Consider the following 21,482-nt stretch of genomic DNA (forward strand, 5'->3'; position numbering starts at 1 on the left):
ATTAATGTTACGAACAGCGACCTAGATTGATAGTATTGTTAGTTTGTTTACCAGCATAGCCTACACAATATACTGTCACAATTAGTTTTATGTCAATTTTTTGTTCATTTTTAAAATATGTTTACTTTCATTGACTATGTTCTATACTGCATTCCGGTGAGTTCCGGCTGAAATTAAGTTCCACACCAAGGAGTTTCACAAGAACACTAACCAGCTAAGGCCGATCCTGTATGTTCGTTTACAATATTATAGAGTACATGAGCCGAAAGTCATATGGTTTTGCACAGCAAACAATTTTAGCAATTTAGATCGATAACATGTTTTTGCGGAAAGTACACTCTGTCTTAAGGCCCAAAAGGTGTTTCGGACACTTGGCTCTAATGATCCGCTGTTACTGTCCAGTGAATAGATCAGTGATATGTAGGGGCGTATGGAGAGCTAACTTTTATAGTCTACATATATAGAGTGTTCCGCTAGAAGGTAGCACAACTTGAGGAAATGGTAGGAAACACAAATAGAAGAAAAAAGGTTATATGAATCATGCGGCCTATTTTCGTTTATTACTAGGATCATAATATGTGTTTGTTATTTAAAACTTTTACATCTCAAACGATCAATGTGAACAATTCGAAACTTAGAAATTAATCAGAGGGGTATTAACAAAATATTAAATACCTAACATCTCTTTTCTTTTCAAAATCACGAGATTTGAAACTGTTTAAAATCGCAAAATTCGTTTTTATAAGTTTTACAAGAATTTTGTATGAAGTTATGTTTTAAATTTAATGTGGTCAAAATATGGGGAAATATTTTGGAATACGATTAAATAGGAGAAAATAAACAAAAGCAATCCTCTAACACTATTGTCAATTTTACTGCATTTAGCATCTCTCTGTATGTTTAATAAAACAAATCATGGATGAGAACTAGAGTAGTGGCGGCGTTATAATTTTACATGTGCAAAATAATTGTGGTAGTTTAAAAATTGTAAAGAAAACTTTCATAAAAACAGACAAGAATGACAAAATTGTCAAGGCATAATAATAAAGTTTTGATACAAAATGTTTAATGCCGTATATGCAGACCCGTAATCAAACAATTTTACTGGGGCCCGAGCTCTCAGCAGTGTATTTACTGCTCTCATGCAATCCACTTCAGTCAAACGTAGGGCAGAGTCATTGTGTTAAATACTGTTACAGATGATTCATACTACACTATGAATTCACCTGCATAAACCTCTGAGGGTAGATCAATCTTAATTTGTTATTTGTAAATTGTAAGAAAGAGTTAAAGCTTTGGATCAAAATTACGATTGCCCACATTTTGATACAAAAACTCTTCATACAGTACTATTCATATTTTGATTCTGTTACACACGGAATAACGTTCTTATAATAATCATGTGCACTGCTTTCGTCTGGACTGATTTGTGTTTCTATTATTGAATAAAATTAATAAATTCTTACTTCACTTAGAATAAAAATGTACGCACACTTTACAGTAAGTATATTCAATTTACTAACTCTCAGATATTCTCCGAAACGCAATTTGATGTCTATCGCCACTCTTAATATCGACATTGATCTTGTGCTATCAACCAATGAAGCTATCAACTACCCTCCCCCTTGTACTTGCACAGTATTATTGGAGCATCCGCAGTCCACTGCGTCACGCACTGACCTTTAGGAGCAATCATTCCCATTCACACGTAAGGGCGGCATTTCAAACACATTCTTATGAAAGAGTGTATATAATATGTATTAAAGTAGGTATTTTATTAACTTAAAACGGTGCCTTGTCTTTTAGAAAGTGGATAAATGGGCGTCTTGGGGTTTGTAACTAGCGTCCGTAGCCTTTCTCAGATTCATATTTTCTCACATTTGTAGTTTCTATCTGTAGAAGATCAAGTGGGGCCTTAACATGTCGTTGGATGATTTCTTAAAAGATTCCATGTCACTGAATGGTTACCGTATTTTTTATTCACGAGATTATCAAGTAAATAGTGCAGCTTCGCCCGAGTGAAGACCTCAAACAGGCATCTGCAAAACTTTTGTATTTCAGCGAGCGAATTATATCAGATGAAAATTGTCCCAAAAGCGGCGTTCATTCCTCAAACTTCACTTGTGATGAAGGGCTATTTATGGTTCCAGGAGTACTCGAGGGACAAGTGATTCTGAGTTGTTGGCTGAATGAGTGTTCGTGATATTATTAATTTGGAAAATAATCCCTACCTTGTGCCAACTGCTAATAGTTCAAATTACTGGATTTCAAAGATTTCTCTGTCATCTATCCGGACATTGTCGATACTTAATAATTTGGAGTTGAACATTTGAACGTTATCTTATTCACCCCATTTCTCATCTACAGTTTTTGAGTTTGAATGGTAAAGAGTGCTTGATAGCCCATCTCTGCCTCTGTGTTGAAGGCAATTTAAATTTCATTTTTAGCAACAATAATTTTAAGTTAAGTTATTTAGTAATTAATTTTGAACCAATAAAAATAAAAATTGTCTTATAGTGTCTTGAATGTAGTCAGTTTGACCTTGATCTGTTTTTTTACTCGACGTAGTGTTTTGAATTCATCAAAATATGAGTTCTCGTTCAGCATCATTTCACTGGCGTCACTGATAATAATATTGTTTACTTCACTATCACTGTAACGTACAATGCGCTGTACCTAATTCATTTCAGTTCATTTAACATCTGTTCACTAAAGACCATATGTGTCGGCGTAACGTTGGCACAGTGTTAAAACTGTAAATATTTATGTTAATAATGATGGTGGTTTTCATTTCCACAGTTGTGCAAGAGAGGCACTGTACAGGCTGGAGATGGAATTTTCACGTCTTCAGAGTAAAGTATTCCAATTTGAGTAGTTGGGAATACTGTCTTCCTGTGCTCTTTACAAGCCTCCATTGAAAGAAATTTTTTCGATTGTTATTATTTTTAATATTTCTTTTCCCTACAGATAGACCTTGCAATCTCTTGAGTAGGTTAGATGCCTTCCTCTGCAGTTTAGCATCGGAGTTTATTATTGCACCCTTCTTTTGGTATCCTTTGTCACAGAAGCGGGAACAAGTCTCTGGATTCGTACAATCCTTGCTGGAGTATCCGAATCATTGGCAGCGGAAGAATCGTTGCAGGGTTCTAAAATATGGCCGAACAGATACAAACAAGTAATTCTGACTTCAATGGAATCAGGAGGCTGGATTTAGAGGTTATCATTACCATTGCATACCTGAGTTCTCGTCCTCACTACAGACCAAGTCTCCACAGAAAACAACGCATTTGCAGAAATTAAGTGAGGCATGGGATTGAACTGAAATTTCCGCCTGTTCACAAATACTTCACATTTTCAGGAATGTTTGCGCCTTGTTGCAGTTCGCAGCTTCCAACAAGATGGTACCGTCTCTCAGATTTCGTATTGCCTTTGATTGAACATTAAAAAGCTTTATTAATAATAAAGGGACTCATCTTGGCTAGTAATTGGCCCGCTTCCCTCTGACTCACTACAAAGAATAGTGGAGTAGGTGTCAAATCTTCTTCTTTTAGCAACTACCGCAATTCTTTTAATTTCGAAATCTGATTCAGAGAGTTGGCGCATCTTACCCATATCACTATGAACCCTAATTACAATGATTCCGTGCGATATACTGGAACGGTCAAACAAGACTAAGAAGAAAGGGGAAGTAAAGAGGGGAAAAGACTACTGAAGAGTTTCAGACTCAGAAATAGAAGAGGGTAGCTAAAGTTGGCCAGAAATAGAAAGAAAGGTGTAATCTCGTTTCGAAAGGAAGTAAAATGAAGATCCATGGACGCAGCAAGTCGCAAGTAAGTGCAAGTAATGACCCGTGGTTAATCCTCATTAATTTGAGAGGTGTTTAGTGTTCAAACTGTTACAGGCATTATGATATCCAGTTAATTGGCTTTTTTAATTCAACCCGAGAATAAAAGTCAAGCTTAAAATCAATAAAAATAAACATTTGGATTATGTCTCAGAGGAGATGAATTACAAAACAAATCTCATAAACCAACAAGTCTCTTATCTAACTTCTGGGTCCTCATAGAGGTTATGAGCTCTGGGGATCACACAAATTAAAATTAAAATGTGTTCTTACTAGATGGATTTGTACAACTAAGCACACGCATATAAATCTAAAACTAAAACCAATCTTTTGGTCTTATCGTTATTCTCCAATTATTTACACCGATATTCGCGGCTTAGCATGTAATTTTCTGCTGTAAACATGAACGTCAAGACATATCCAATTTAAATGACATTCCAAACACTCATGACATAGGTGATTGTCACTGGAAGATATTCCATTTTAAATTTATGTTTAAAGAGCAGTGGTTTTAAGACCTGAAGTTGGAGAATGAAACTGTTTTTGTAAGTACCCATGAATTTCTCTGCAACATTCTGTAATGTTTGATTTAGTCCGGTGAGGTAATTTTACCTGGACACAATTCCGAAATTAATAATATTTTGGTGTGTATTTAGGCACGTGTTTAAGGATGTGGTATTTGATTTTTCCATCTAAATGTCCTGATGAACTCTTCTGAAGGGCAGTGATTTTGTAATACTGTTTTTCTGTTTGTTGCCTATAAATAAATAAAATAAATAAATGTTTTATTGCGTTAGACCATATAACACTGTATGGCAATCGTCATTATATTTGTTTAAACTAAAAATGTTCCACTCATTCTTACATCTCAATCCCTTTTAGACATACATTGTCAACATTTATTCATTCCCAATCATTCGAATTGTCCCACTCTTTCACCTAATCAGTCTTCCAATTCGGTGGTCTCCCAATGGTGTGCCATGAACTCGTCTGTGCTGTAGAATGCTTTTGCAATCAACGCAGTTTTCAGACGGGTTTTAAATGCTTTGAGCATTGGGGCATTTTTGATTGAATTTGGCAATTTGTTGACGAATTGAACTCCCGCCTGTGACGGTAAACGTTCATGAACTGCCGTTCTGTGTCGCCCAGTTCGGTAGTTCTCCCTGCCCCTTGTTGCGTAAGAGTGTATGTTACTACCTCTTATGGTTTCGCATTTTGACATGAAGAAAAGGCATGTCTCTAATACGTAGAGGCAGGGTAGTGTCAACAGTTTCAGATTTTTGAATGCTGGCTTACACGACTCTCTCCTTTGCAGTTTGGCAATGATTCTGACTGCTCTTTTTTGCAGTATGAAGATTCTGGAAACATTTGTTTTTGAGCAACCCCCCCACAAAACCAATCCATAGGAGAGGTGTGGGTAGATTAGTCCATAGTACGCCGTCATCAGCACCTGAGTCGGGCAATACTCGGACAGTCTCCTCAAAACATAAATGCCTGAGGATACCTTGGAACAAACGCTGTCTACATGAAAATCCCATGTCAACCCTTGATCGAGGTGTATTCCAAGGAATTTTGTTGAGTAGACTTCTTCGATCTCAGTCTCATTCAACATGACAGTGGGACTAGATCCTGAGTTCATTTGTCTCAGGCAAAATTGAATGAATGTTGATTTCGTTGGGTTTGTTCTGAGGTTGAGATCATTGAAATGCTGGATCGCATTGTTGAGTTCAATGAATGTAATCTCTTCGAGTTCTGTTTTTGAATTCGCTTTGAAGCATAGAGTCGTGTCATCGGCATACTGGACGAGTTGTCCGCGGCTTACCGATGAACCAACATCATTGACGTAGATCAAAAAGAGTAGAGGACTCAGGATGGAGCCCTGGGGAACTCCATAATAAAGCCCTCTCCCTTCAGATCGAACGTCTAAAATTCCAACAAATTGTTTTCTATCACTAAGGTACGATTAGAGCCACTTGAGTGGCACTCCTCGCACCCCGTAATGTTCCAATTTGAGAATGAGGGAATGGTGGTCAACACAGTCAAATGCTTTCGATAGGTCGAGAAATACACTCAACGTGTCTCCTTGATCTTCCATTCCTTCTACTATCATGTCGACCAGACGAACGATTGCGTCAGTTGTTGACTTTCCACTTCGGAACCCGAATTGGTTTGCTGATAGTAGGTTGTGTTTTTCAAAAAAATTCACACATCGAGTGAAAAAAACTTTTTCAAAAATTTTGCTGAAGACCGGCAAAATTTTTGCTGAAGACCGGCAGCATTGAAATTGGGCGATAATTTTGAGTTGAAAGGGGGTCGCCCTTCTTAAAAATTGGGGTAACTTTCGCAATTTTGAGAGAGGGTGGAAACGTTCCCGAGTGAAAAGAGAGATTAATCAGATGCTCGAGTGGCCTCAACAAATGCTTGGAGCACAGTTTTAGAAGCCACGTTGAGACATAGTTTGAATCATTCGATTTTTTCGAAGAGAGTTCTCTTATCACTCTGGCGATCTCCTCCTCTGTGACCGGGGTCAGAGCCATTGAGGCTGCTGGACTTGGTATCAATGATTGGGATTTTTGGTTCTGATGCGGACTAAGTCCTTGGTCAGTCCCAACCGAGGCAAAAAATTTGTTGAACTCCTTAGCGATCCTCATTGGGTCACTAATATGTTCATTTTCAATTTGGAGATCGATTTTCTTGTCGATCAGTGAGGATTTATTGTTTATTATGGTCCATGCGGTTTTTGAGACATTTTTGGACGTGAGCAATGCTTTGTTTACATCATAAGCTTTCGCAGCTCTGATAACCTTTCTGTAAATTCTTTTGTAATTTTGAAAAAAGATTTTGAACTCTTCATCTAATGAGTGCTTATTAATTTCTGAGAGAAACAATAATTTTTCTCTCGAAATTAGAATACCTTTGGTGATCCATGTGCACTTTTGTTGCCTCGTTTTTTGTTGAATTTTTATCAGGGGACAGCTCACGTTTAAGTGGTAGTTAAAGGTCGATTCAAAACTACTGAATTGTGTTTCAAGGGGATCTCCAAAATTTAGAAAGCTCCAATTTTCTTGAGCGAGAAAAAAATTTAAGAGCTTAATATTTGCGGGCCTTGTGTTTCTGATTGTTTTTTTTGTTGACTGGATCCCTTGCTGGTTCATGACCATTGATTGTGACCTGTTGGCCATAGTGATCTGAAATGGCTGTGTTGACCACTAAAGCCTCGGTGTCTGACAAATTTGTGACGACATTGTCAATCGCAGTCGCCGAAGTGGTCGTAACTCTCGTGGGAGAGGTGATCGACCAGTTAAGGCCAAACGACCCCAACAAGTCAGCGAGTTTTCTAGTCATTGGACTGTTATCATCTAAAATGTCGATGTTAAAGTCCCCCATGACAATGAAATTGCGCTTTTTCTTCGTCACGTCAGACAAAATTTGTTCGAAATTTGAAAAAAAAGATTCATCGTTTCCGTTGGGAGACCTGTACAAGCCAATCACATCAAATTGTGATTGACTTGTTCTTACCTTTACCCCTGTAACTTCAAAATGTTTGTCTACGGATGTGCCAAACGTGCGAGGGGTAAAGGAAAAGTTGTTTCTCAAAAAAATTGCTACACCTCCTCCTTTGGAGGAGTTGCGGCAGAAAGAGTTTGCCAATTGGTAATTTTGAATTTTGAAACTGTCAATGTTGCTGTTGTTGAAACCGTGTTCGGTTACAATCAGCAGGTCGGGATTGAGTTCTTCACACATGAGTGACAGTTCGTCTCCCTTATTTGTAGCCACTTGTGCGTTTTGATGCACCAGAGTGACCTTCTTTGAGGATAATTGGCTTTTCAGATTGGATTTTTTGATTTTTTTGTTTTTTCCTGTCAAATTTTGAGCGGTGCTATGAGTGGGGTCCCTAAAAAATTTTGCATGTTAATTTCATCCAGTTGAGATGCATGGCCGGGGTCTCGCGTAGTCGGCGAAGCAGCAGCTCCACTGAGAGCCTCTGCATAGGACACGTCCTGGTGGTTCGATGTAGACTTCCTGATGGCTGGATGTCTGGTGGCTGCCGGAGTGGGCTCGAACGGTGGCGGCACAGTCTTCACGGGCCTCTGAGTGGCTGTGAGGCTCTTCACAATAATTTCAGCCAGCACCCGTTTACCTCGCATGGAGAGGTGTTGACCGTGCCTCGTGAAATACCTCCGGCTTAACTCGTGGAACTTCAGCACCCGAAAGTTGTGCCGAACGGCCAGTTCTTCTATATAGGCATTCACGAGCACGGTCTCGTCATGGATGGGGTGGGCTGGATGCAGGTCGTGTCGGTGCGGTAATGTGGCCACGAGGAGCTCGGTGTTGCTGGCTCTGGTTGTTATGTAGGGCTCAAGGTGTCGGTAGATGTTTCGCTGCGTGCCAACGGCCAGGTCATTGGTGCCGGCGATGAGCACCTCGCAGCGTGGCCCTGGTTCAGGGAATGTTGGGGTCGGCTTCAAAACATCCAGCAGGCGGGCCCCGGGCATGCACTTGCCTCCAACCGATGTCGCAGGGCAGGTCAGTTGGTCTACAAGCTCGGTGATGTGCCGAGTGTGGCTGTCACCATTGATGTGGACTTTGTGGATGAAGGGGATAGATGTTTGGGAAGGTTTTCGGTATTTTTGGGACGGATGTTTTTGTTTTGTTTTTTCTATGGGTGGACGTTCACTTTTGGGATGGTGTGGAACTTTGGGATTAGGATGTAATGTTTTGGTTGGTGGCGTATGATGTCGGTTCATAGTTGTTTGTCCAGTTGGTTTTTTTTATTTTTATTTTTGTTTTTAATTTCCGTCCATGCCTGTTCATGAGGCTGATCACCACATTCGTACGCTTTTAGTTGCTGTGTCAAGTATTGGTTATCAGCCTCAAGGACTTCCGAAGTGGTTTTTAAGCTTTTATAGAGTTCAGCCGTTTCGGTACACCGCTGCATTGTACAAATGGTGGTTTGTGTAGGTAGGTCACACTGGACCCCGCAGTCCACCATCACGGAAGCACGGACGTTCTGGACGACGCGAGATGGGGTGTTCGCCGTGAAGATCTGATCTGTGAACTGTAACAGCCTGGTGTCTGACTCTATAGTATGATTTATCAGATCGTCATACTCTTTTTTTAGGCGCTCAATCTCCCTCCTCAGCCGCAGAATCTCCGCTGTCGAGTCTCCAGGCGCAGATGGCTCCCGATCTGGTGTAGACGTGGATGGTGTGGAAGGTGCAGGTGGTGCGGGCGCAGGCGGCGGTGCAGCGAGTGGTGTGGACGTGGATGGCGCCGGCGATGGTGTAGTCTTAGTCAGCGGCGATGACAGCGACCGCATTGTGACTGGGTGCTCTCCCGTGTGTTTTTGGTTGCACACCGTCACTTGTGTCATATTCGCATCTGTTTTGATTGATGCTCCACATCTCTTCCCAAGACAGCGCCACGATACGTCTTTATTTTTTAAAATTCTTTGCTGTCTGTATTTTACATTGTTAAAAACGATACATGGCTTTCCTGATTTCGTTTTCTCAATTGCAAAAGACATGTTTGTCAACAAATAAATAGAATAAATAAATGAATAAATAAATAAATAAATGCATAAATCAAAGACTCTTCTTCCTAGGGAAGATATTATCTGATAAAAAGTTAAGGAGCATTGAATTCACTAGTCAAATACGTTTTTAGGCTTATTATACACCAAGGTACAGCCGTCTAAAGTTAGGCAAATTTCTCAAAATGTTAAAATTCACTGAAAATATATGCCTTAAGACCCTAACTTTTCATTTTCCAACATTTATATACATCCCTTAAAATTTAAAATTCACCCCCTCCCCCTTGGCCCCCTCTCCACCATTACAGAAGATCACATTATTTTTATCAATATCACGAGTAAATTGGGTTCACTGACCAGATGCACATAAACTGTTCTCATTTAGTTCGTCTTGCCTCTTTTTTATTATTACGTTATCCCAATTAGGTAGCTGTATGTAATTATAGAACGACATTGTTACTTTATATTTATATGTTTGAAATTAGAATACGTATTTAAATTATATAGCAAAGGTAACAATTTATTACATAAATGCTAATGGTAGTCTAATAAATTATCAATTTTGATTTTTTGGGGAACTTCCCATCACCGATTCAATTCTTAGTGTCTGGTTGATGTTGATTTCAATCAGTGGGACAGTTTTCAATCCTACATTTAGTTGTTAAGGAACGTTAAAATATTCTCCATGGCTAGATCATAGCTGGGAATACCTACGCACCCAGTCCTTTTTTACACAAGTGCAGGCATATTATAAAAATTGGTTATACGTACAAATTCAGAGTTTACTGCAACTAAAACTGTTACAACTCTTCAACAATGAAACACGCTCTTTATGTTCTACTCCAACCGTTCCCTTATTTTTAACTCAGTCGTATCTACTGGTGACATTAACATCTTTATCGTACAAGTATGTCTCTCAGATTGAACATTAACTGTTTTTGTCTGTACTCTTCAATAATTTGCTCATCGCATAGGAAACAGACATTTTTGTAATCAAATAATTGCTCCCATGACCAGGTTTCTGTGGGAGCTGCAGAATCAATTTTCTTATCATGACATAAAGGGGTCAAAACAGATGAGTCAATAACTTTCCTACATTTGCCAATTTAGCTAGGAACACAACTTTTCCGGGTTCAATAATAATTGGAGGACCCAGAGGTTAGATAAAATTTACCACATTTCAAAACTTGTTGGTTTATGAGATTTGTTTTGTAATTCATCTCCTCAGAGACATAATCCAAATGTTTATTTCTGTTGATTTTAAGCTTGACTTTTATTCTGGGGGAAAAAAAAAAATATTTTAATGCCTGTAACAGTTTGGACACCAAATTAATTAGTGTTTAATTTTTTCCTTCAATCTGATGTACTGTTCATTTTCGTCTCCTTTGCTCTAGTTTTCGTCAGTGGCTCTAGTTGTTGGTAGGAGGCGCCAGGGGCCCAAATTTAGAAGGCAGTTGACGACGCCGGCGCGCCGCCCTCTGAAAACATAACGGTGCGCCGCGGCCGGTTATCTTTTAGATAAACTTGTGATAAAATACTACATCTACTAATCTATTCTTGATTCCCTGGTATTGCTTAGATAATGTATATTACCCAAGCTGAACCTCCTGATTCAATAATTTTTGTTATCAGAGCACAATAATAATATTATTGTTAGCAGGATCAACAAGAGCACATAACCTTGCAACCCTGTTTTTGGCAACTTCATCTTCCTGCAAATGCATAAAGTGCGATTGTGATCAGATCCAGTTGACATATTTCTCGTTTATTTAGACATATAAATGTATACTGGTAAATGTATTCATGGTAAGTAGATAATATTTACTTTTTATATTAGTTTATGGCAACAGTTGCAAAATATTACCTTAACAAAATACCCAAAAAGTCGTATTATTACAACTATTTAATCATTATTATCACATAAGCCTATAAACGAGATTCATTTTTAATTTTGCTATAGTAATTGCCATATCAAACCTTTTTACCTTATTCTTGTAACTCAGCTGAGTTGACAATTTATTGACAGATTCATACAAGCGATTTGAAACTGCCAATAAAAAAAGTACTGAATGAATGGTCCATAGCATAGATACTTTAGGCTTAATTACACTCTTGCCAGGTCAGAGCAATTCCGACTTGCCCAAACGTTTGGGGGTGAGGATTTTGAAGCTTGAGTCCTTACGAGACCGACATAGGCTCGACCCACCATGTCAGGCTGAACGCACCATGTACACTCTCAGCATTACCTGGTTATCAAAGTGAGAAATAATTTAGCACTTAAAATAAAAATTCATTGGCAGTGACGACTCCCCTACCTCCCCATCATGGTCAGCTTTCCATCAGGTTTCAAAATCGCCACCCACCTTCATGTGGTAGGTCTTAGCAGTTCCAGACCCGACATGCTCCCTCGATTTGTCTGTCACTAATTCGCAGAATAACCTTGGTGCCGTCACTAATCCTGTCAACCGTGAGGCCCCCTCAGAGGCTTTCCGAACCTGTATTCACAGTTACCAGTTCATCTGTTGCTGTGTGTAGCAAGAGGAAGCCCATGGTCCGTACATCAAGGAAGGTGGGTCATGTGTTCTGTAACAGTAATATGTTCCCTGTGCTCATGCTCATAAGCAGCTTTGATTTGATAATGTTTCAATGAAACTCTCACTTTGTTTTATCAGAGAGTTAAACATTTGGCCCATTTTTCTCACTGTAAAATCGCACATTTATGATTTGACGCTTCTTACGTATATCTGCTTTATTTAAGGAATGGTGTTTTTTACAGTCAATTTTTTATTTGAAATGTGTAGCATGAGGTACAACTACGTTATAACAATATGTACATATCAAAATCTGTGCAAAGTCATGCATATGTCACTATAAGTTTCAATCAAGATAGGTGTTGCCAAAAGCGTTCCATGGACAGATATTTAAATTTTCAGTCTTCTTAAAACGAGTAAATGAAATACCAGGGTTTAACTTTTGATTATTCAAAATAATATGAACTCATTAATTTACAATGTCAGTGATACAATTTTTTTTTCTCACAACTACCTTAATTTACTACAATTAATAAATATGAACACATTTTTTTTATAATTGTAGCATCTTATAGTTTATTTCAGTAACATTTAATACGCTATCTACGGAATTTTGCTGTTTGCCATATTGTTTATAGCAGACTAAACACAGTTAAAATTACACATAAGATTTAAAATTATTGAAGATGAAATCTGTTGTTTGGTCCTAAATGTCATCACATTCAATAAATATAAAAGTGACGCTAATTTTATTATAATCTCAAATGAGTGTTTTTGATAAAAGCAAGCAGTGTTAAAAAACAACTTTGATGTATGTGCCAAGTAAAAGCAAGATGTGTGTAGATAATTTAAGTTTTGAATTCGCTTGTTGTTGCGAGATATTGATAGTATCTCTGATTTTTTTCTGCTGTACTGCTATTATGGTCATAATCTGCTGTTTTGTCACATGAAGCATGAAGCATCTCTTCTTGCATTTCACAGAAAATCTCCAGGTTAATGAAATCTGGCAGAACTTTATTACATTTTTCAAAGCGTTTGTATGGAATACAGAACAAATTTTTTTTAATGAAAATAAAGCCTGACGTGTGCTAGATGTATCTTTATCTTTCTTATATTTTTTCCTTTCCTGACTTCGATGATACCTATGCAGGTTTTTTTTACGTACAGCTGGTATTATCGTATTATCAGATGTGATCTAAACTGGTAACAATGAACCATCCAGGTTAATAACGAATATTACTGTGTAAAAAATTGTGAATATCAGACCTTGAACGCAAAGTCACCTTCGTATTTTTCACCTTTGATTGAAAGTAGCCCTCATTCACTTTTTAATATCAGATCTACGTGCATTGTGCATTCAAGGTTCACTAAAACTGATGATATCGCACTAGTCTAGTTGCATTCATAAAACAAGCTCCGGGCACTTCAGTTTCAGTCATATCTGGTTGACATGTTTCTCAATACAAATTGTATCTCATTATGGGAAATGTTTTTGAAAGTAAGCTAACTCTAAATTCTCTGGCTCTTACATTGTTAGTATTGTCTACACTAAAGCAACATTGTGTGCGCAATGTGGTTTCCCTGGCAATAACATTGGTTTGAATTTAAAAGGATAAAAGTCATCCATTTACTGTTACCTTATTTCTTATCTATTTTTACATTGTTTTGCTGCTTTGGTTTTTTACCTTGATATTTGACATTCAAAGCAAATCAATGAGCCGATGGATGCGTATTTTGAAACATACCTACAGGGATGCTACAGGTCAGGGAAGTCAGGGAATCCGGTCTGAAGTCAGGGAAAAGTCAGGGAATTTCGACGTTGGTCAGGGAAAAATATAAAATCCCTTTACACAAATAAACTTACTGCCGCCGCGCCGAGTCCAAGCCTGCAGACGATGCGGCGCATGAAGCAGGCAGCCAAAAACCCTGGGGATTGCGTCGAAAAAAGTCAGGGAAAAATGAAAAATTTGGTCTGGAAATCAGGGAAAAGTCAGGGAATTTCATTATTGGACTCCTGTAGCAACCCTGACCTAACTACATACCTCCACTATTTAAAAACTGTGTAGCGACCGTTTCCCATCTCATAATCTTCAAGAATGTTTCCTCTTCATTACATTCAGTTTTTATATATTTACATAGAAAAAAATCAAAATATTCACATCACCTAGATTATTAGTATGGAACTACTCATTGCCTAGAAAACTCATTGCCCACTCTAGCAAAACCGTCATTACTGAAGAAATACTCGTATATTTTTCCATCCATTTTTCCTTGAAAAAGTTATTTAATTCCATTCTTTGTCAAATTATTACGAGGGATAACTTATGTACCTATCTTACGTTTTGTTAAATTAACTTGAATTGGAGTACAGAGTTCATGATAGCTGGTCAGCTGAACGGCTCCCCTAGTAAAATTTCCATTTCCAAAAATCAACATGACGAGTCAGATTATCTCGTCTAGATTGGGCTTGACCCGTGGAGAGTACTTGAGCCCAGAGTTTCGTTTGTGTTTGGTCCATTATAAGTTCATATTCATATGTTATTGTTATTATGTTTATATGTTCATTTTATTTTCATTTATATTACATTCCAGGTAAAAACATTTCCTTTCAAACAAAAAAGAGTTGGGACCTAAAATATTATCCGGAAGTGCGTTTAAAGAACTAAGATAAGAAAAGGAAAGAACTGCAGTTCTGCTTTCAGGACACTTGAAAAATTGGCTAAAACCCAACAAAGAGTTAGGCACACGTAACACTGCAACAGATCAAGATGAGAGTAATGCCGATTTTGAATGTGATGATACGGAAATACACATCCACATACAAATGATGACAACCAACTACAACCATCAACTTCTCATCACACGCCCTACCAGTTTCAGAAAACAACTATGAAGAGGACGAATCTACCACACATAGTTCTTTAGATGAAGAAGGATTAGCAGTTGGTTGTCATGATTTACCTCCACTAGAAGAAGACTGTTCAAAGAAATAGGTGAAATAGTTTTTAACGATCAAAAATTGGCCTAGTTATCCATTGATTACTGATAGTATTCAAATGCTGCTGGTTAAACGTGGTCCTCAAATAGTTGACATATCAACCTTCAAGTTTTCCGTGCCGGATGGAGATAGACAATTCGATAGCTAGTGGTTTTATAAAACGTTCACAAATGGAGAACATGTGGGAAGACAATGGTTACTTACTTTATAGCCAATCGGAAGATTTTGTTTTCCCTGTCTCCTCTTTAGGAAGGATCATCGTGGAAAGTCGTCTTCATTTTCAGATTTTAATAAAAGCTTCAATGTTTGGAAACACTTATACTCTCTCATTTACAACTTATCCAGCCCAATGTTGTGTTGCATGATGTGGAAAGATTTGCAAAACTGACTAAAACAAAAGAAAACTGTAGATGCTGAAATTCAAAAAAGTAATCAGAAGGAGGTTGAGAAGTGGAGAAACATAATGAAAGTAGTCATAGATGTAATTCTATTTTGTGCTAAGAATAATTTATCACTTTGAGGAACAGCAATGAAAAAAAAATCACTGGCGAATCAAGTAATGGAGTTTTTTTAAACACATTAAAACTAATAAGTCACTACCATCCTAAATTGGCAGAACATATATTTTACATTAAATAAAATAAAATGGCACTCAATTACTTTTTCCCTTAAGTCCAAAATGAGCTCATAACTTTAATTGGAAGTAATCTTGAATAAAATAAAAAATGGAGAATACTTTTCCATCATCTTTGACTGCACATCAAACAGTGCTCACATTGAGCAAATGAGCCAAGTTATTACTTTTTTTTACTTGTGAGATGGGAAGTGTTAAGTTAAAGAAAGTTTTATTGACTTTATCAACACTAATGAATGAATTACAGAAGGCATTTCAGTGGAAATTCTTAAAAAACTTAAAGAAGATGGCCTAAGTATATCTTGTGTAGCAAGTACAGAGGTCAGGATTATGATAGTGGCAACAATATGGCTGGTAAAAATATATCAGTGTGCAAGCTCAAATCCTCATACAAAATTGTAGTGCTCTGATTGTACCATGTGCTGCGCTTAGTTTAAACCTTATTGGATCCTGCTGTTTTGCCTCTAATTATTACTTTTTTGGAACTGTCAAGCTCATCAAAAATTATTTAAGATTGTCCATGGGACAGGAACATTTGTTAAATTTAGCCATTTTATTGTTTGAACACAAAGAGGAAAACTTAGAGGAATTAAACGATAATATTGTGAAAATCAAGGTTAGGTAAGTAGCATTTAAGTAGATTAAGGGAGATTAATAACATCGTTAAATTAAATTTTATATAGGTATTCTTAGCAACTCAATGTATTTTGAAATAGACTTTGTAAAATATAACGTGTTTCTGTTTCTTAATCCTTCACAACACCTTTGATTATGGGCTGTAAATTAGTTTCATTCTTTCTAAAACATATATATATATATATTTTTTTTTTTTTTTTTTTTTTTTTTTGCCAAGAAACACCTTCACATTTGCTTGTGACAAGGGAAAATATCAATCAATCTCTCTGTATTGATAAGGTGGTGAGTTCTATGCTTCCTGGGGGGTTCTTTAGAGGGTGCCATTTTAATTCGTACCAAAGGCGCCACCACATATCTAAGGTACACGACTGGCTTTCGTCAACCATCTGAAGAAGGGTTGTAAAGATTCACAGACTGTCAGACCCTTGTCAAAAAGTAAGAAGTCGGCCAGAGAACCCATATGAGCTCTGTGAGTGTTTGCAATCTGTCAGAAGACCCTTTTCAAGAAGTGCATGAAAACCCGTGATGAACTGATGAAATACAAGGAAAAATATTTTTAACAGTTTTACGATTTGTGTTCGTAGTCTAGGGATATCCGTTCACCGATAATAGACTAAAGGAATTGGTGTCTAGCTGACTCGGACCAGGCCAGACCTATGTGTGATCTTTACCGTCTAACCTAGTAATCGTCGGTACACCCTTTCAACCTTGATCGTACTGTAGGAGTGCCTGCGGCTATCTAGCCAAGAGGTCACACGTTCACTGGCCAGTGGCTAAGCTAACACTTTTTTTCGTCTTTCTCCAGAAAAATGTGAAAAAGTTGTACACAACTGACTTGTACATTACTATGCAGAAAAGTGAAAAATACGGGTTAACCTGGAAAATCTGTTATCACCAGTGAAAATATTTTTGTACAAAATATAGAGTCTCATGAAAAGAGGTAATGAAAAGTCTTAGTAATATTTCTGGAGCTGTGTCAAGTATTTGATAGTGTTTCACATTATCCCTGTTTCATTATTTGCTTGTCCAGTTCCCATATGCTATATGGATATGTATAGCAGACACTCGTTATCCGGTCATCTGGATCTCCAGCTTAGTCTCCTGCTGGAGATACATCAACAGTTAACGCGCGATTGGTCATTGGTCATTTTAATTGAAAGGTTTGAAATTTATATACACTGATCCTGATGCTTAAGGTAAGCAGTGAGCCATAAATGCGGGAGGCCTTCTAGAAATAATTCATCATGCAACTCAGAAAAAATGAAAGTGGAACGAATCCCGAAACACAACCTGAAAACCTAATTACTTTATTAGTTTTGTAGGACTGTGGAACAAAAGCAGATGTTTACATTTAAGTATATAGAACATACTTACTTGTAAAAGAGGTTGAACAGCACTATTTTTATAACAAAAATACCTATTACATGCAGCTTTGCAAGCAAGTCATTGACGAATTACAGGGACATACAACAAAGGCCATATACTCCTTTGATGAATTGTAATGTGATGAGTCTGAAAGTAAGGTAGTCCATAATTAATAGTTTCATGCCCAAACTGTTTTAATTGTAACTTTTTAGTTAATTGTAATAATTTTATTTTAAAGTTGCTCTATTTTCTGTGATATAGCTCGTTTTCTGTGTATGTATTCTTGTTTCTTATGTAGTATAGATCTAAATTAAAATCCTGACACTATTCATGTACGAGATATTTGTGTGTATAGGGTAGACCGGGGGAATTCCGCCACCCGGGGTTATACCGCCACCCAGTCTAGTTTACAAACGAACTGCAGCAAGAGATCGTGACATCGCCTGAACTCTAGCGGACAAAGTTAGAAACAGTGCCTCGTGTAATGGTGGCCATTGTTCACGTTGTTTGTATAGTGTCGTATAAAGTTTACTTTTTAACAAGCGGCATCTTATTTTTGAGCTTCAAATAAGTAAAGGTATGTACCTTATAGTGTTACATTATTCATTTAAGGTAATAATATACGTAGTGTACATGTAATACGCTTCATTTTGATGTATTGAGGTTACACGTTTTGGCCCATCTCTTGACTTTGTTTACACATTTTCGCCATATTGTCCGCTTGGGGTTATGACGCCACCTTCACCAGGGGTAATTCCGCCATAGTGGCGGTATTACCCCATGCTGCCATGGTGACTAATTTAGATTTTTAATGTTTATTCTAGATGCCTAGAGTCCGAAAAAGAACCACTGAGAAAGCGAAATGGACCGAACATGATTTACAAGCAGCTATAAAACAGGTTTCTGATGGAAAGTCAGTTAAAAGTGTTGCTTTAAACTTCAACATTCCCAGATCTACTCTTCGTGTCAGATTGAAAAGTAGTAAAACCTCAAAACCGGAAATGGGACGACCTGCAGTTTTTAACAAAGATCAAGAAAAAGATTTGACCACCAGAGTTATCACTCTTGCAAATCTTTTTTTCGGCATTACTATAACGGATTTGAGACGACTGGCTTTTGAAGTAGCAGAAGAATTGAATATAAAGCATAACTTCAATCAAGCCACGCGAATGGCCGGTGAAGATTGGGTTTCGGGATTTCGCAAGAGGAATCCTCAAGTTTCTCTACGAAAACCATCGGCAACAAGCATTAGTAGAGTGATTGGATTTAATAAGGAAGAAGTTGAACTCTTCTATAATAATTTAACAACACTGATGGAAAAACACAATTTTGAGCCTACTCGTATTTTCAATATGGATGAGACTGGAATTTCTAGTGTGCAAAAACCAGGTCATATCCTCGCCCCTAAAGGTAAACATCAAGTTGGAGGTATAACCAGTTGGGAAAGAGGGAGAAATATTACTGTTGTGTGTGGAATAAGTGCATCTGGATCTTATGTCCCGCCAATGTTTATTTATCCAAGACGAAGGATGTCTCCATTGCTTGAGAGAGGTGGTCCAGCTGGATCAGTTTATACTTGTTCGCACAATGGCTGGTCAAATGAAAATATTTTCCTCGACTGGCTGAAACATTTTAATAAGATAGCAAAACCATCACAAGAGGACCCAGTTCTCTTAATCCTAGATAACCATGGAAGTCATGTGTCCTTACCAAGCTATGAATTTTGTCGCCAAAACCACATCCATATGCTCTCAATACCACCTCATACATCACACAGACTGCAACCGCTAGATGTATCCTTCTATGGCCCTTTAAAAAATGTCTTTAATAGGGAGTGTGACAAATACATGAGATCAAGCACGTACAGGAAGATTACTCCTTATGACATAGCCACAATATTTAATGAAGCTTATGTGACTGTGGCAACGATTGATAAAGGAGTATCGGGATTTCGTAGTACTGGGATATATCCAGTAAACAGAGACACTTTTAAGGAAGAAGATTTTTTTTCAGTTCAGTCATTGGAGCCAATTGTCATCGACGACCAAGAAGACATGGATGCCAATCTCCAAGACCAAGAAACATACATGAATAAAACAATCACTCAACGTAGGCCTATGACGAATCCTATGAAAGGAATTCCCATATACGATGTTGATGGTTTGCCTGGAGTTCCTTGCTCCTCTGGATCAACGGTAAAAGCAGACTCGTCTCAATCTAAACACGAGAACAATATCTTTTCTAAAGCATTGGAGAAGTTTTCTCCGATTCCAAATTATGCAGCTGGTAAAATTAAAGAAAATGCAAAGAGAAAAAGCCATTCTTCCATTCTTACTGGAACTCCAATGAAGGCAGAATTGGAAAGAACAGCAGCCAAAAGGAAAGAAAAAGAATTTAAAAAGAAACAAGCTAATCTAAAGGCTGCATCGAAACTGCTAGGCAAGCCCACACAAAAAAAAGTCAAGATACCCAAGAAAAGAGGTGAAGACACCTTAAAAAGTAATAAAATTGAAGGCCCAATTAAAAAGAATAAATCGAAAAAGAAACTTTGCAGACGGCAAATAAGTTTCGAGACTTCATCGTCTTCTGATGATGACTTGGACATGCAAAATATATGTGATGACAACGAAGATGATGATATGTTTGACATTAGATCTAAGGATGTAGAACTTTGTGTACTTTGCGGTGAATATGGATTTAATGAGCATTGGTTCAAATGCATATTGTGTGGCAAGTGGGCGCACTCTGAATGTAGTGGAGCTGAATCAGCAAACGATTACATTTGTGATTTTTGCCTAAATGACCTAAATGTAAAAAAAACTGAGACTTAGAAACATTGTTAAATATGTATTTATTATGATTTAATATGTAAAATACAACGAGTTTTAAAATAATTTACACTGCGATTCATTTATTCCACTTTTTCTTAATGTATTTTAGTTTATTTAAAGGTGGCGTCATTACCCCGAGACAGTGGTGGAATTACCCCGGGTACCGGGGTAATTCCACCACCATGCAAGGGTGCATACAAATATTTTTTTGACAGTTTTAGTTTACAGATACAATAACAATTACTTATAAATAAATATAACATCAAAGGGTGTACACTTTAGTATTTTTAGTAATGCAAAATACATTAAAAATTAGATGTAAAAAATCAAAAACCCTTAACGTGGCGGCATTCCCCCGGTCTACCCTACTGAATAAATAAAGTTGTTTTGAATTTGAATATCTTTACTAAATGGCATAGCCCTAATGAGATAAGTTTCATGATTATTTTTTATTGGATAGCAAAAAGGATTTCAGTAGCATTTGAACAATCTTAGGCCAGGGAGAATAATTCTAAAGTCAGAGTCTGTTACCTCTTTTACCTCTCATAATAAAGCACAAAAACTAATCAATCAGATCTATAATATTTATGATTAAGTTCAACCCCTAAAAGAAACATCTGCTTGTGTTATGGACCATCCGGCTCGCTGTTCTTGTTTGAATCCTACATTTTAATTATTGAAACGTATAAATGAAGTAATCCTGATACAGTTCAGTGCAAATCTTTGCTCTCTGTTTATTATACAGTATTATCTTATTTCCTCGGTTCAGTCTAGGAATAATATAATTTCCATAAACCAAATTAGTGTTGTATCTCCAACAATGCAAAACAGACTAGCAGTTCCTTTGATGGTTCCTCTTCCCTAAAAAAATTGCATTTCGTCTTGAGCAATGTTTTGTGGTTCCATTTGCAATGGTCAGAGGCTTGCTACACTTACTTGTTCCCTCAAATTATAGCCATGGAGGGAATGGCTCATTCATGTTATTGCTCATCTCTGGTTTATTTTAAACTTCTCTAAATATTAAATGCCACAATGTCAAACCCTGATTTAACTAGATTTGCAGAACTTTCATTTAAAGATACTTTACTGTAATGGATATCAAATGTGGCT

The sequence above is a fragment of the Homalodisca vitripennis genome, chromosome 1, assembly GCF_021130785.1.
Source record: "Homalodisca vitripennis isolate AUS2020 chromosome 1, UT_GWSS_2.1, whole genome shotgun sequence".
Classification (NCBI taxonomy): domain Eukaryota; kingdom Metazoa; phylum Arthropoda; class Insecta; order Hemiptera; family Cicadellidae; genus Homalodisca; species Homalodisca vitripennis.